Source organism: Ursus arctos, unplaced genomic scaffold (assembly GCF_023065955.2).
Source record: "Ursus arctos isolate Adak ecotype North America unplaced genomic scaffold, UrsArc2.0 scaffold_3, whole genome shotgun sequence".
Lineage (NCBI taxonomy): Eukaryota > Metazoa > Chordata > Mammalia > Carnivora > Ursidae > Ursus > Ursus arctos.
Genome location: NW_026622985.1, coordinates 55,959,318 through 55,971,502, shown reverse-complemented (window position 1 = coordinate 55,971,502; position 12,185 = coordinate 55,959,318). Strand labels below are relative to the sequence as shown.

The following is a 12,185-nucleotide window of genomic DNA, read 5'->3' as shown; positions in this document are numbered from 1 at the left end:
CAGGTCCTGATCTCATGGGTCATGGGATTGAGCCCCACATTGGGCTCTGTGCCCAGTGGGGAATCTGCTTGAGATTCTCTCCCTCTTCCTTTGCCCCGATGCACGCTCGTGAGTGTGTGCTCTAGCTCTCTCCCTCTCTCTCAGATAAATAAATAAATCTTTAGGAAAAAGAAAGAAACAAGACATTGGACATTTGGATAATGTATATCGTATACTCTTTGAATAGAAGAGGAGAATTTCAGTTCCATTAATGCAAAGAATCCCCACATTATTCTAAATCATGTTGGCCAACGTGTCAGCAATAACCAAGACAGGGAAAAGTGCGGCTGGTCCTAACTTTGCCTTGTTGCTTATTAGGAAAAGTTAGAGTTGCTCATGGCTGCTTACCACGGCCGAGACAGAGCGAGAGTGAGAGAGAAAGAGCGAGAGAGCAAGAGGGAAGACATTTAGTTAAGAGCATTCAGCTCTGTTTTGTGAACAATTTCAGAAGAGGGATCTGGGCATGATGAGGGGACTTTTATGGACCTTCCAGATGCACTGGGGATAGTCAGTGCCGTCCTCAGAGTTTCCTGATGGTTAGATGAAGCTCTGTGTGGTATGCTGAGCGTGGTACCTCGTGGCGTAAATGTGTGGTGTCAGCTGTTGCCTGTATCATCATCATCTTCAGTCATCTGTCGCTGTGAAATGCCAAACTGTGAATCGTAACGTTCCCTTATCCCCAGTGCGACCTCTTCCGAAGCATTCCCACATTCAAAGGAACCAGAATCCAGGCACAGTCCAGGTCTGCTTTAGTTAAAGGGGATCCTGAAATAAAAAGTGAACACTGTTTTGTTCCAAAATGCAATTTACATTCTACTAGAGAGGTTACAGTTAATGGAGTTTATTTATTAATGTCAGTTGGTAATTCCTGAGCACCTTTCACAAGCCAGGCATATAGCTAGGTGCTGCATATAGAAAAATGAAGAAGACAGATCTGGTCCCGCACTCAGGCAGCTTAGATCTGCCCGGCGCCGAGGATAGTAAGAGGCGGTTGCAACTGCGGAGTAGTTGCAAGCTGCAGCATTCTCTCGTGCCCACTGGGGGCGGCAACCCAGACTCGGAAATTCAGGGAAGGGAGGGAGCAGGAGTGAGGAGGAGAGTGGAATCTTCCAGCACAGGGGCAGGCTGAGCATTGGCCTACAGCGGAGAGAGCACAGCACATTGGAGGACTTACAGGACCTCGGTAAGGATGGAGTATCAGATCAGGGGCAGGGAGAGGGAGGAGAGGGAGGAGCGCAGGAGTCTGGGAGCCCAGCTAAGGAAAAGGCAAGGGGAACAGCTGTATGCAGGAAAGATCACTCTGGCCACCATGTGGAGGGTGGGTTGGAGGGAGGCAAACTGGAGGCAGCGAAGCCCGTCAGAAGGGGTTTGGGTGTCTAGGTGAGAGGTGGATGAGAGCTTGAGCTGGGGTGGTGATGAATGATGAGCGCAGTAACCTCCAGGGGATTGTCTCCCTCCAAAGCATTTACTGTGCAGGCACTGTTCCGAGTGCCTTTTATATATTAACTTATGTAATCCTCCAAGTTCTCTTTGGAGGAGTGCACTGTGAATACAGAAAACATTTTATTCCATTAGGCAGATGAGAAAACCGAAGGCCGGAACTTGCCCAGTCACATAATTGTAAATGGCAGGGGCAGGGCTTGAACCCAGGTGGACTGTTCTTGATTGGATTGAAGACACACTGGGAGGAAGAATAGATAGGGCTTGAGGATCCGGAACTGAAGGTTGGGGGCAAACCAGAGTGCTGCCTGGTCTCTGGCCTGCGCATCCAGGGGGGTGGAGATGGCCTTAACTGAAATGGGGGAGACACAATGGGGGGCAGAATTGTGATGGGAGATGATGAGAGGTCATGTGGGTGAATGATGTTCCGGTGGAATCCAAGCATAGATTTCGGAGACAGCATCACATTGGTGGGGACTGACACCGTAGGAGCAGATGAGCTTGCCCAGAGGGAGAAGCTGTGCGCTCAGAAGAGCAGGGTGCCCCAGGGAGAGTAAAACCAACAGCTGAAAACCGGGAAGAAGGGGGCGCAAAGGAGACCCAGGCAGATGGCGGAGCTGAACGGTGAAGCAGGAGAGTGTGTGCACAAAAGCCGAGGGAAGATGGGGTTTTGGGATGGGTTGAGGGGTTCTCCGTATACTGCACTCTGCTGAGTTTTTTAGAAACGAGATCATTTGGTGTCTTCCACTAGAGCCGGTTCAGTGGACTTGGAATCTGAGGTTAAAGGTGCAGTGGGTGTGGGAAGGACTGGGAGGCAGCTTTCTTGATTCCAGGCTTTCTGGAATCGAGGCTGGGAAGTAGAGAGATAGGTTATTTGCCTATTTAAAGACGAGCAAGTAGGTGGGTTTAAATACTGATAGGAAAAGATGCTGATGGGGTGAGCGAGGCCCCCGCGGTGGTGGAAGGGGATGAGCATCTGACGGACAGCAGGGAAGGAGGCAGGCAGAGTGCAGATGCTAGAACGTTGCAAGCGTAGGACAAAGAGCTGAGGAATGTGCCATCAACTGGCTTACTCTTCATGGTTGATAGGAGGCCAGGCTGTTTGCTGAAAATGAGAAGAGAGGTAGTGAGGTCAGATTTTGGAGAGTGGGAGAGATTGCTGATACCTGCTGCCTGGAATGGGAAGCAGAGCCAACCAGGAAATTGTGGAGGGATGTGGGCAGAAGTATTAGAAGGAAAGCAACCTGATGGAACTAGTTTAAACTAAGAGCTGATTGATTTGTTAACCCTTCAAAACCCCAAGGTTCTCACTAGCCAATAAGGTATTGTTGAACTTTACTTTCTTTGGTTTCTATTATTAAAAGCATAACATCGAGTTCCACATCGGGCTTCGAGTCCCACATCGGGCTCCTCCGCTGGGAGCCTGCTTCTTCCTCTCCCACTCCTCTGCTGTGTTCCCTCTCTCGCTGGCTGTCTGTCTGTCACATAAATAGATAAAATCTTTAAAAAAAAAAAAAGCATAACAAACAGAAAAATCCAGATTAAAGATTTTTTATTTTTTTTTAAACTGCTGGCCCTTTCCTGGAAGGAAGGTTTTTTTTTTAAAAGATTTTATTTATTTATTTGAGAGAGAGAGAGAGAGAGAGAGAGAGAGAGAGTGAGCAGAGAGGGAGAAGCAGACGCCCCACTGAGCAGAGACCCTGATGCGGGGCTCCATCCCAGGACCCTGAGCCACCCAGGCACCCCATCTTTTTTTTTTTTTTTTTTTTTGAGAGAGAGAGCACAATGAGGGACAGAGGGAGGGGAAGAGAATCTCAAGCAGGCTCCCCACCCAACTTGAAGCCCGACGCACGGCTTGATCTCACCACCCTGTGATCATGACCTAAGCCTAAACCAAAAGTCGGACACTCAACCAACTAAGCCACCCAGGTGCCCTTCCCTGGAGATTCTTAAATACTTACATAGGAAATCTTGCCTGCCAGCCTCTATTCGGTATCTAAGTGGTGGAATATCACACAGTACAAAGAAAATATTGTAGGCAGGGAAGCGGTACCTACCTGGAGAAGTATATACAGAAATAGAACCGCCTGCACGTGTGGCCCTGAATTTTGCCCCTTTAGGGCACTTCTTGTTTGCATAGGTCCCCATCCCTGCACAGCTGATAACATGTCATGATTTAAAAAACCAAAAGCTAAAAAAAAAAACCAAAACGCTGCCATCTCCACTGTAACTCTGGATTCCAGCTTAGAACCTTTGTCTCTGCCAGTGATGGGTAGTAAGGAGGGCACGTATTGCATGGTGCACTGGGTGTTGTTATACGCAACTAATGAATCATCGAACTTTACATCGGAAACTGGGGATGTACTGTATGGTGACTAACATAATATAATAAAAAATCATTAAAAAAAAAAAAAAGAACCTTTGTCTCTGTTCCCCCCTCCACCTCTATAGGGTTTGTAACTCACTGGCTTGCCTTGACTTTGGTCCTCACTCGGAAGTGCTATCCCCAGGCCCATTCCAGGTGGTATCCCGTGTAGCCATGGGCTCCCATCTCTGCAGCATGGAATTCTAGGCTCAGAATCCCAAAGCTCTACCACTCAGACCCCTGCCCCTCTCTCCATCCTCTGGAGCATGTCGCTAAGGAGAGAAGCTAGAAGGGGCAGCAGCCCGTCTATTTCTCACAGGCCTCCCTGCACTCAATCCTCTTGAAACTTGTCTGCTCGGAAAACCAGTGTTTTACTTAAATGGCAGTAAAAGATAGTCGTTCATGGCCTGTGAGTCTTGGGCAAAGGCTATAACAAGAGAAATTAGTCTGTATTTGCTAAATGAAAATACAGCCTAAGTAAATATGTATTCTGTCCTATTAAAAAAAAAAATACTGGTTGTGACCTGCTAACTTGATTAACCTCGTATTTGAAAAACACTGCCTTACCCTTGGTTTTTAACCTAATTGTTAAATGACACAATAGAAAATCTGTGTTTTCTGATACGAGGGGATTTAAAATAGAAGAAACAGAATAGTTGCCATTCCCTCCCCTGTGCAAAATCTAGGTTTGTCAGCACTTTGGAAGTCAGCTGTGTCACACACACATTTATTCACGTTTGCTGCCACCATTTAAGGCCACACTTGGATTTACTCGGGAATAGTTGTGTAACAGTGGAAAGAGCACAGAGCTAGTAATCAGGGGAGCTGGGTGCAAGTCCTCTCTGGTTCCGAAAGTGGCCTTGAACAAAGCTTCACATCTCTGTATTCACATTTTTCTCGAAGGTGTGTCCAGACTAGATTTTTGGTTTATATTTTCTAAGATTCTTTAATTTATAAAAACGGCTCAAAGACTTAAAAAAAAGTCTAGAAACCTAGCACTGCTCAAATATAAATTTTTTCCCCCAAATCTGAACCTTTCTGTGTTTGTTCTTTTCCAGTATTTGTTATAGTTAAAAATTCAAATTTCATATTCAAATTTCAGAAGTAAGCAGAGGGGAAATTTATTCTCCTAGGGCAATATGATTTTATTTATATTCAGGTGTCCAACGTATTTTGTGAATTGACACATTGTATCCTGAAAGCTTCATTTTCAGGGAGCACGTTGTTGCGTGTCACCAATAACTCGTTAGTGAAAATCTGGAAGGTTGGCATTTAGTCCCAGCTCTGTTAATTCCAGAGGTTATAACGTGACGCTGGTGAGACAAGTTCATGGGAGCGGCCTTCTTGTTGGCTTCTTTATTTCCCCAGCCATAGACACCATTTCTGAACAGTGTTTTCTTTAGAGAATGTTCTCTGCTCTAGGCTTACCAGCCAGTCTCTCTCTCCCTGCTCCGATGTTTGGCTGTGGTTCTGGGCTTCCATCATAAAAGCCACATAAAGACTTATTACCTTCAAAAGGCATATCACTTTTTGATTGCTAATCCTTTCCCATGTGGGCGTTATCTGTGTTCGGTTGATATCCCTGTATGTTTGCCATTGTTATCGAGTGTATGCACACTGTGTGTATGCGGGCTTTCCCAGCCACACTGAGTACTTCTGCGACGCGGTAACTGCCTTTGGAGTGGATGACTGAGTGCCTGAATGAGCCGGTGCTGCTTGATTGGATGCCCGACCGCATGCAAGTCCATTACTGCAAGTAGAGGAGTGATTTGACCTATGTGCATGGGCCAACAGTGTCATCTTTGTTTATCAGAAATGTGACATGACTAGTGTAGCTGTCACTTGTTTCGGGGTAGTCTTTGACGAGGGTTTGCTCATTATTTCCATTTCTGTCTCCTTCTGGGCACATAATAGGAGCACACCCCCCAACCCCTTGGCTGGGATTGCCTCCTATGAGTGGTTGAATCAAAGTGCCTGGGTCCGTACGATTGGTTCCAGCCAGGGGCAGTTTTGAGTAGGAAATGATGGGTGGCCCATGCGGGCAAGAGCACGGAATCGCCAGCGTGAGGTTCTCTGGGGTCCCCTTGTGCCTCTTGTATGGTGACTGACAACTCTCAACGGTCAAGTAACGTGAGCAAGGAATAAGCCTTGTGGGTTTGGGGATTGTTTCCTCAGCAAAACTTATCCCGACTGTACTGTATTCTTTGTTCTACGTGGAGATTCTGACATGTGTCATGTTCTGTGACACAGCATAGTATTTAGAAGAGCATTTAAGAGCCCAACTCAGAATCACAGTGCCTGGCTTTGATTCCTGGCTCCACCACTTACTAATTGTGTGAATTTGGGTGAAGTATGAACTGCTGTGCGCCTCAGTTTTCTCATATGTAAAATTGGGAATTTAATAATAGTGCTTATATTATGGAATGGTTATGAGAATTTAATGTGTTAATATTTGTAAAGAGGCCTGGGCTCTGGCAAGGTGTCCCTTGAGTAAGATAAATGAATGTCTCAGAGACTTGTGCGAGAACTTAAGGCATTGCCTGCCTGCATGAAGGAAGGTTTAAGCTCTCAAAGATGGCCTGTAGGGGCAGCTGGCTGGCACAGTTGGTAGAGCCAGGGGACTCTTGATCTCAGTGTTGTGAGTGCAAGCTCCACGCTGGGCATAGAGCTTACTTAAAAAAAAAAAGAAAGAAAAAAAGCCTGTAAAGCAGCTCGGTGACCAGGGCAGGCCCAGTGACTTGGGGCTGACTTTGCACCTGCATCTGGAGCCCATGGTGGACTGGAGTCTGGAGCCCATCGTGCCTGGACAGACGCCCAGAATGCCCTGGACTGGGTTAAGGTGAGTTGCTCTGTGGCCACTGGGGGGCATGGAATTTCTTAGCCTCACTTTCTTCACGTCACTGTCCCACTCCTCTGTGCAGGAGACCTCGCAGACTTGTTTCCATGTCCCCAAACCTTCTTCCCTTTTCATTCAGGTACCTGGAATCCCACGTCCTTCCAGAGGCATTCCCGTGCAAATTTTAGGTGACTATGATTTCCTCTCGCCCCCTCCTTTATAAACATCCAGCTCCCAGAACTCTCCCAAGTTGTACCTCAGGACAAAATGGAGGTGCACTCCCTTAAGTTCACGTACCTGGGCTGTTTGTTCCATTGTGTCCGTGTGCGTTAGTTCATCTATTTTAGGCAACAAGCTCTGAGGCAAGGATTTGGCTTACCTCATTTATACAGGGCTTAGTAAAATGCTCTGTGGAATTAGAGACACCTAATAAATGCTTTAGACTTTTGAACGATGCTGTAATCATTTTAATGGAGGCTGATGTGTGTGTGTTTAAACAAATGGCATGTTTTCCAGCAACATTCTGGCAAATTAGCAGCTTCTAAATGAAAAAAAAAAAGTCTATACTTAGAAAATGAATTTTGTAAACTGCAGTACCATGCAGTTATTTATTGCTAAGCTGATTTAAGCAGAGGCTGAAATGCAGTGGTGAAGCCAACATTTAATTTTTTTTTACTAACTTTGTTTTCTGAGAAGTTGGTTGGCATGACAGGGGTAGGTAGGAAAGCGGGGCAATTTAAAGGCGTTATTGTGAATTTAATGCATATTTTAAAGAGTTGGTTAAAAAAAAACCCTTTATATTAGGTTAGCAGATGTGATTTGGCACCATCTCGTCCCACACATGTGCCCTTTTCATTAGGAATGTGTGCCTGATGTGGTGCAGATGGTATTTAAGCCACTTAGTAATATTTTCCACAACCTGTTTTTAGTAATTAGGCTTGAATTTGCTGTTCAAAATACTGTAGTGCCTTTTGGTAACTTTGTAAACTAAGGGACTTGAAATGTGGCCAGTGCACCAGCAGAGGGCAGTGTAAGTCAGTGTTTTATTCCCAGTCCTCCTCCTGCTGCTGGGTTTTCATATGGCAGAGCTAGAACGTTCTGAGTCTATTTGAGAGATGCAACTTGAGAATTTTAAAAAATCATTGATAATGACAAAGGTTTAAAAGTCTTTTGTTGACTGTCCTCTAATAAGAAAATAAATTGTCCAGAGCCAATTTGAGCTGTAATTTTATTTTATGAATTTAATTTTTTCCTGATTCCTCCATCAGCCAGTATGTGTGACTGTGTGGAAGGTATAGTCCTTCTATGAATCATTCCATTAATGCACTTAAAAAACATAATATTTGATTTGATGAGAGTCTTTCTTCAGCTCAGTACTAATGTTTTTCATTATTATGTCTGTGAGGGTTTCCACTGTTTTTATTTATTTTTTATTTTTTAAAGATTTTATTTATTTATTTGAGATAGAGAGCACAAGTGGGGGGCAGAGGGAGAGGGAGAAGCAGGCTCCCCAGAGCAAGGAGCCTGATGCGGGGCTCAATCCTAGGACCCCGGGATCATGACCTGAGCTGAAGGCAGATGCTGAGCCACCCAGGTGCCCCTTCCACTGTCTTTATGACAAGTGAGTAAGGTAAAGGTCACTTCTGAGTTTGTGGTCCAGTCAAATGACAGTGACCTTCAGAGGGTAACACCAAGGACTGCCTTTTGTTATATTCTATTGTGCTTTATTCTGTTGTGCTTTATAACACAACACTGTTGCCTTTTACACATAATTTTTTTTCCTTACCATAAAACCTCTCTGTAAACCCTACCCTATGGCTCTGTCAGTCCCCTTGTTCCTGCTTTCTCCCATTCCAAAAGCAGACACAGTCCCTGCTTTGTCCTTTTTGTCTTTATGGCGGCCTCTGTAAGTTCTGCTCAAACCCCTCTCTTCCTTTTGGTGTCTTATAGCTCATACCCTTCTCCCTCTGTTTTAGACTGAATGTTTGGTTCCCCCCCCCCCCGCCAAATTCATATGTTGAAGCTCCAGCCCCCGAAGTGATATATTTGGAGAGAGGCTTTGTAAGGAGGTGATAAAAGTTAAGTGAGGTCTTACAGGTGGGGCCCTAATCCAATAGGGTCGAGGCCTGTCTAACAAGAGGGAGAGATGCCAGAATGTTCTGTCATGTGAAGAAAAGGTGAGAGTGGCTGTCTGCAAACCAGGAGGAAGGCTCTCCCCAGCACCCAAGCTGGCCGGCACATTGATCTGGGACTTCTTCAGAACTGTGAGAAAATAGATTTCGGTTGTTTAAAGCACCCAGCCCGCAGTATTTTGTTTTGGCAGTCTCTGGTGGTACCTCATGGGGACCCAAGATTCAGAAAAGGGAGCCACCTTCTCTGCCTGCTGGAGGGTAGCAGAGACTCTGCAGGAAGGACAGGCAGCCTGAGGAGCAGCAGAAATGCCAGGGACCGCTCGGGATGGGGGCCTGGTCTAGGAGGTCTGGAAGAATGAGTGCATAGAATGGCTGAGGTGGTTGTTGGTGAGAAGATAGATGTGGCTGAAAATGAAGAATCCTGGGGATTGATGGGCTAGATGGGGCGAAGCTTTGAAAACTAGTCTGAGTAGTTTGGCTTTGAGCTTCTCAAGGGAGCTTCTCAGCTGAGAGAGCCAAACTCTTGGGAACACATGGGGATGTCAGGGGTATGCCAAACCCCAGAATAGGAATGTGAACCTCTTTGGGATGCTAGTTTTTCTGGATAGGCTTCTGTCTACTTGGGGCCTCAGATATATTTCTGGATATTTATTCCCTTCTGCCTTCCGAAGTCAACAGCAGTGGAGGGAACAGGGCTTCCTTAAAAGACCGCAAGCAGAAACATGAAGAAAGGGAGGGTGGACATGGTGTCCCTGTGTAGATGGAGAGGCTTTGGATCTGCTTGCCCGGATTTCCTTTTTCCAGAAAGTGCTCTGCACTGAATGGTTCATTCTTCCCACGTGGCCGTTAGACGGGTGGCTGCTTTTCAGCAGATGGTAATCTAGAAAGGGTTTATTAACACATGTGGGGTCACAAACAAGTTAGCTATGTTTCTAGGACAGAAACCCAGACCAGCCCCAGCCTCTTCAGGCTTCTGAAGCTGCATAGTGTCGTCTTCATAGACAATGGGCTAAGAGACGGGGCCTGGAAGGAGTGTGACCTCTGGTGTTGGCAAGCTGGTGCTTCAGTGTCTGCCCTGCCAGTTACCAGCTATGGAACCCCGAGACTGACAAATGTAGCCTTTATTCCGGGCGAACACGAGAGAGCTGGGTTAAAGGAGAAAGGGAGGAAGGGATGGTGAGTAGGCAGAAAGCTATTTGCTTTTAGATTCTTTCTGGATGAAAAAAGAAAAATACGACCTTCTATGGCCACAATAGATGCAAATAAAACTTTGACTTCTATTTCAAAAGACTACCTCACTGATTTTTGTGTATTATCATGTTTCCTACTCTTACCACATTTTGGGTATTTACACATTTTCCCACCTCTGAAATGTGAGGACATTTATCATTGTCTGACATGATCTTATTTATGTGTTTACACGGTTATCATCCGTCTCCTGCTTTCATTGCACAAGAATGTAAGTTCCATTAGGGAGGGGACCTTGGTTGGCCTTGCAGGTGTCTCCACATTTGTGATATGCTTGTTGAGCTTGATAAATATTTGCCAATGAATGTATGGGATAGCGAAGGGGAAGGAGCAAGTCTTACTGAGCCCTGAATTCAATCTTTCCTCCCCTGCTTCTGCCACCCACCCCTTACTCCATTGTCCGGGACCCGTTCTGAAAGGTGTCGGTGTTACTGGCTTCTTTGTAGGCATTGCCACAGGGGCAGGGGCAGGGGAGCGCTCTAGCACCCAAAAGGAAGGGAGCAGCACCTGTCATCGAGGCTGTGCTCTGGGCTCAGAGCGAAGTGGAATATGCCACTGAGCTCCTCCATTTCCCCCTGAATATACTGGGTCCTGCTAACTTAGCCACTCACCAGCAAAACAACCCTGCCTCGTAGACCAGATTGGATTTTAGCTACGCGAAATGGTCATGTACCTGCAGAAATTTTTAGCAAATTGGAAAGAAGATATTTAAGTGATGAGAGATGAAGAATCGGGTTTTTCAAAGAATTAGGTTTGAAGTTATTTAATCAGATCTTTCTTGTTTGTGACACCACCACTACTGATTCTAACCGATGGTGGGAGCCAGGGGAGTGATAAGGCAGATAGTGAAACATCACATGAAAGAATGTGTTTGAAAAGATGTGCCCTTCTATGTTCTCGAAATACATATGGGAACTAGAACTAGAACATGCTAGAGCAGTCTTTCAAGGGACACGTTTTAATAAAGGGATTAAAATGATATGGATAAACATTGATGATTGGTCTATGAATGGAAGTTTCCAGAGAGAAATTGCTAAAAAAAAGTTCTGTGAAGTATTTTAATCAGTCCCCAGCCCCGGCCTTTATAATTTTTAAAAACACTTTCTGTACGCACAATAGAACAGCAAAGTTCAAACTCTGTATTTTAACTAAATGAAAGCTAACATCAGGTATCATTTTTGAAAATGAGATCTTTTCATTTCCTTTTTTTCCTACTTTGGCAATGGTTGGTAGACTCTGCTTTCTTTTCCATAAAATGCGATATTAGAATTTATTTTTTTGAAGATTTATTTATTTTTAATTTAGAATATTGTTGCCAGATTTAAAAAAAATTATTAGAACCTGAAGTGGATAGTTTACATATTAACTCCTATCCACTGGGTTTCCTTTATATCTACGTGACTCAATATTTACATATATACATAGGGCCATATGTAACACTCCAAATATGCCCCTGGTGAGAGGACCAAGAAGTTCCCCAAATCTTAACCTCTTCTAAGTAGAAATTGCATGTTGCTGTGTGTACTTGTGTAATGAAGCCATTCTAGCAAAAAAATTTCTTTCTTGCAGTAACAACACTGAACTGCATGAAATGTTATTGCTAAACTGATTTTACAAGATTTTCGCCTACTGGCATGCTGAGGTAAAGGCTGAGTCCTCTAAGTTCCATCAACTGGGATTCCAGGACCCTTCTAATCTAAAATGAGAATATTTTCCTGGTTGGACCACACACACTCTGACAGACGTGTGGATGTTGCAGTGTATTTCTGAATCTTAAAACAGATTTTCTATTAAATGGATTTCCCTTTGATCTTATTATACATGTGGTAAAGTCACAGTGAGATCTTCATTCAGTACTCATGTTTTTCAGGTTAATATTGTGATTTTAAGAACATACAAGAAATGAAAACTTCATTCCCTTGTTTCTAAAAGTGGACTTAATGGGAGTAATACCTATAAAAATAATCTAAACTATTTTAAGAATGTTCTTAGTGGTGAAACTTGTTATGGTAGTACATTTGGGGCAAGGGAAAATGCCTCGCGAATACCTAGTTTAACAACTGTGGTTTTTAATAATCGGGAAAAATAACATGCCTGTTAGAGGGAAACTTTAAATATTCATGAA

At 44.6% G+C, this 12,185-nt stretch overlaps 1 protein-coding gene and 1 long non-coding RNA gene across 2 annotated transcripts in view; both read left to right on the top strand.

The window, feature by feature from the left end:
* The window catches only part of JAZF1 (JAZF zinc finger 1), a 320,632-nt gene that overhangs the window by 77,007 nt on the left and 231,440 nt on the right, over window positions 1–12,185 (top strand). The gene's annotated exons all lie outside the window — the stretch shown is intronic.
* LOC130542047 (uncharacterized) overlaps window positions 1,236–12,185 on the top strand; it is a 47,692-nt gene continuing 36,742 nt past the window's right edge. The window contains exon 1 of the long non-coding RNA XR_008956325.1: window positions 1,236–12,185. This exon is cut by the window's right edge and continues 17,828 nt beyond it. This is a non-coding gene — a long non-coding RNA (uncharacterized LOC130542047).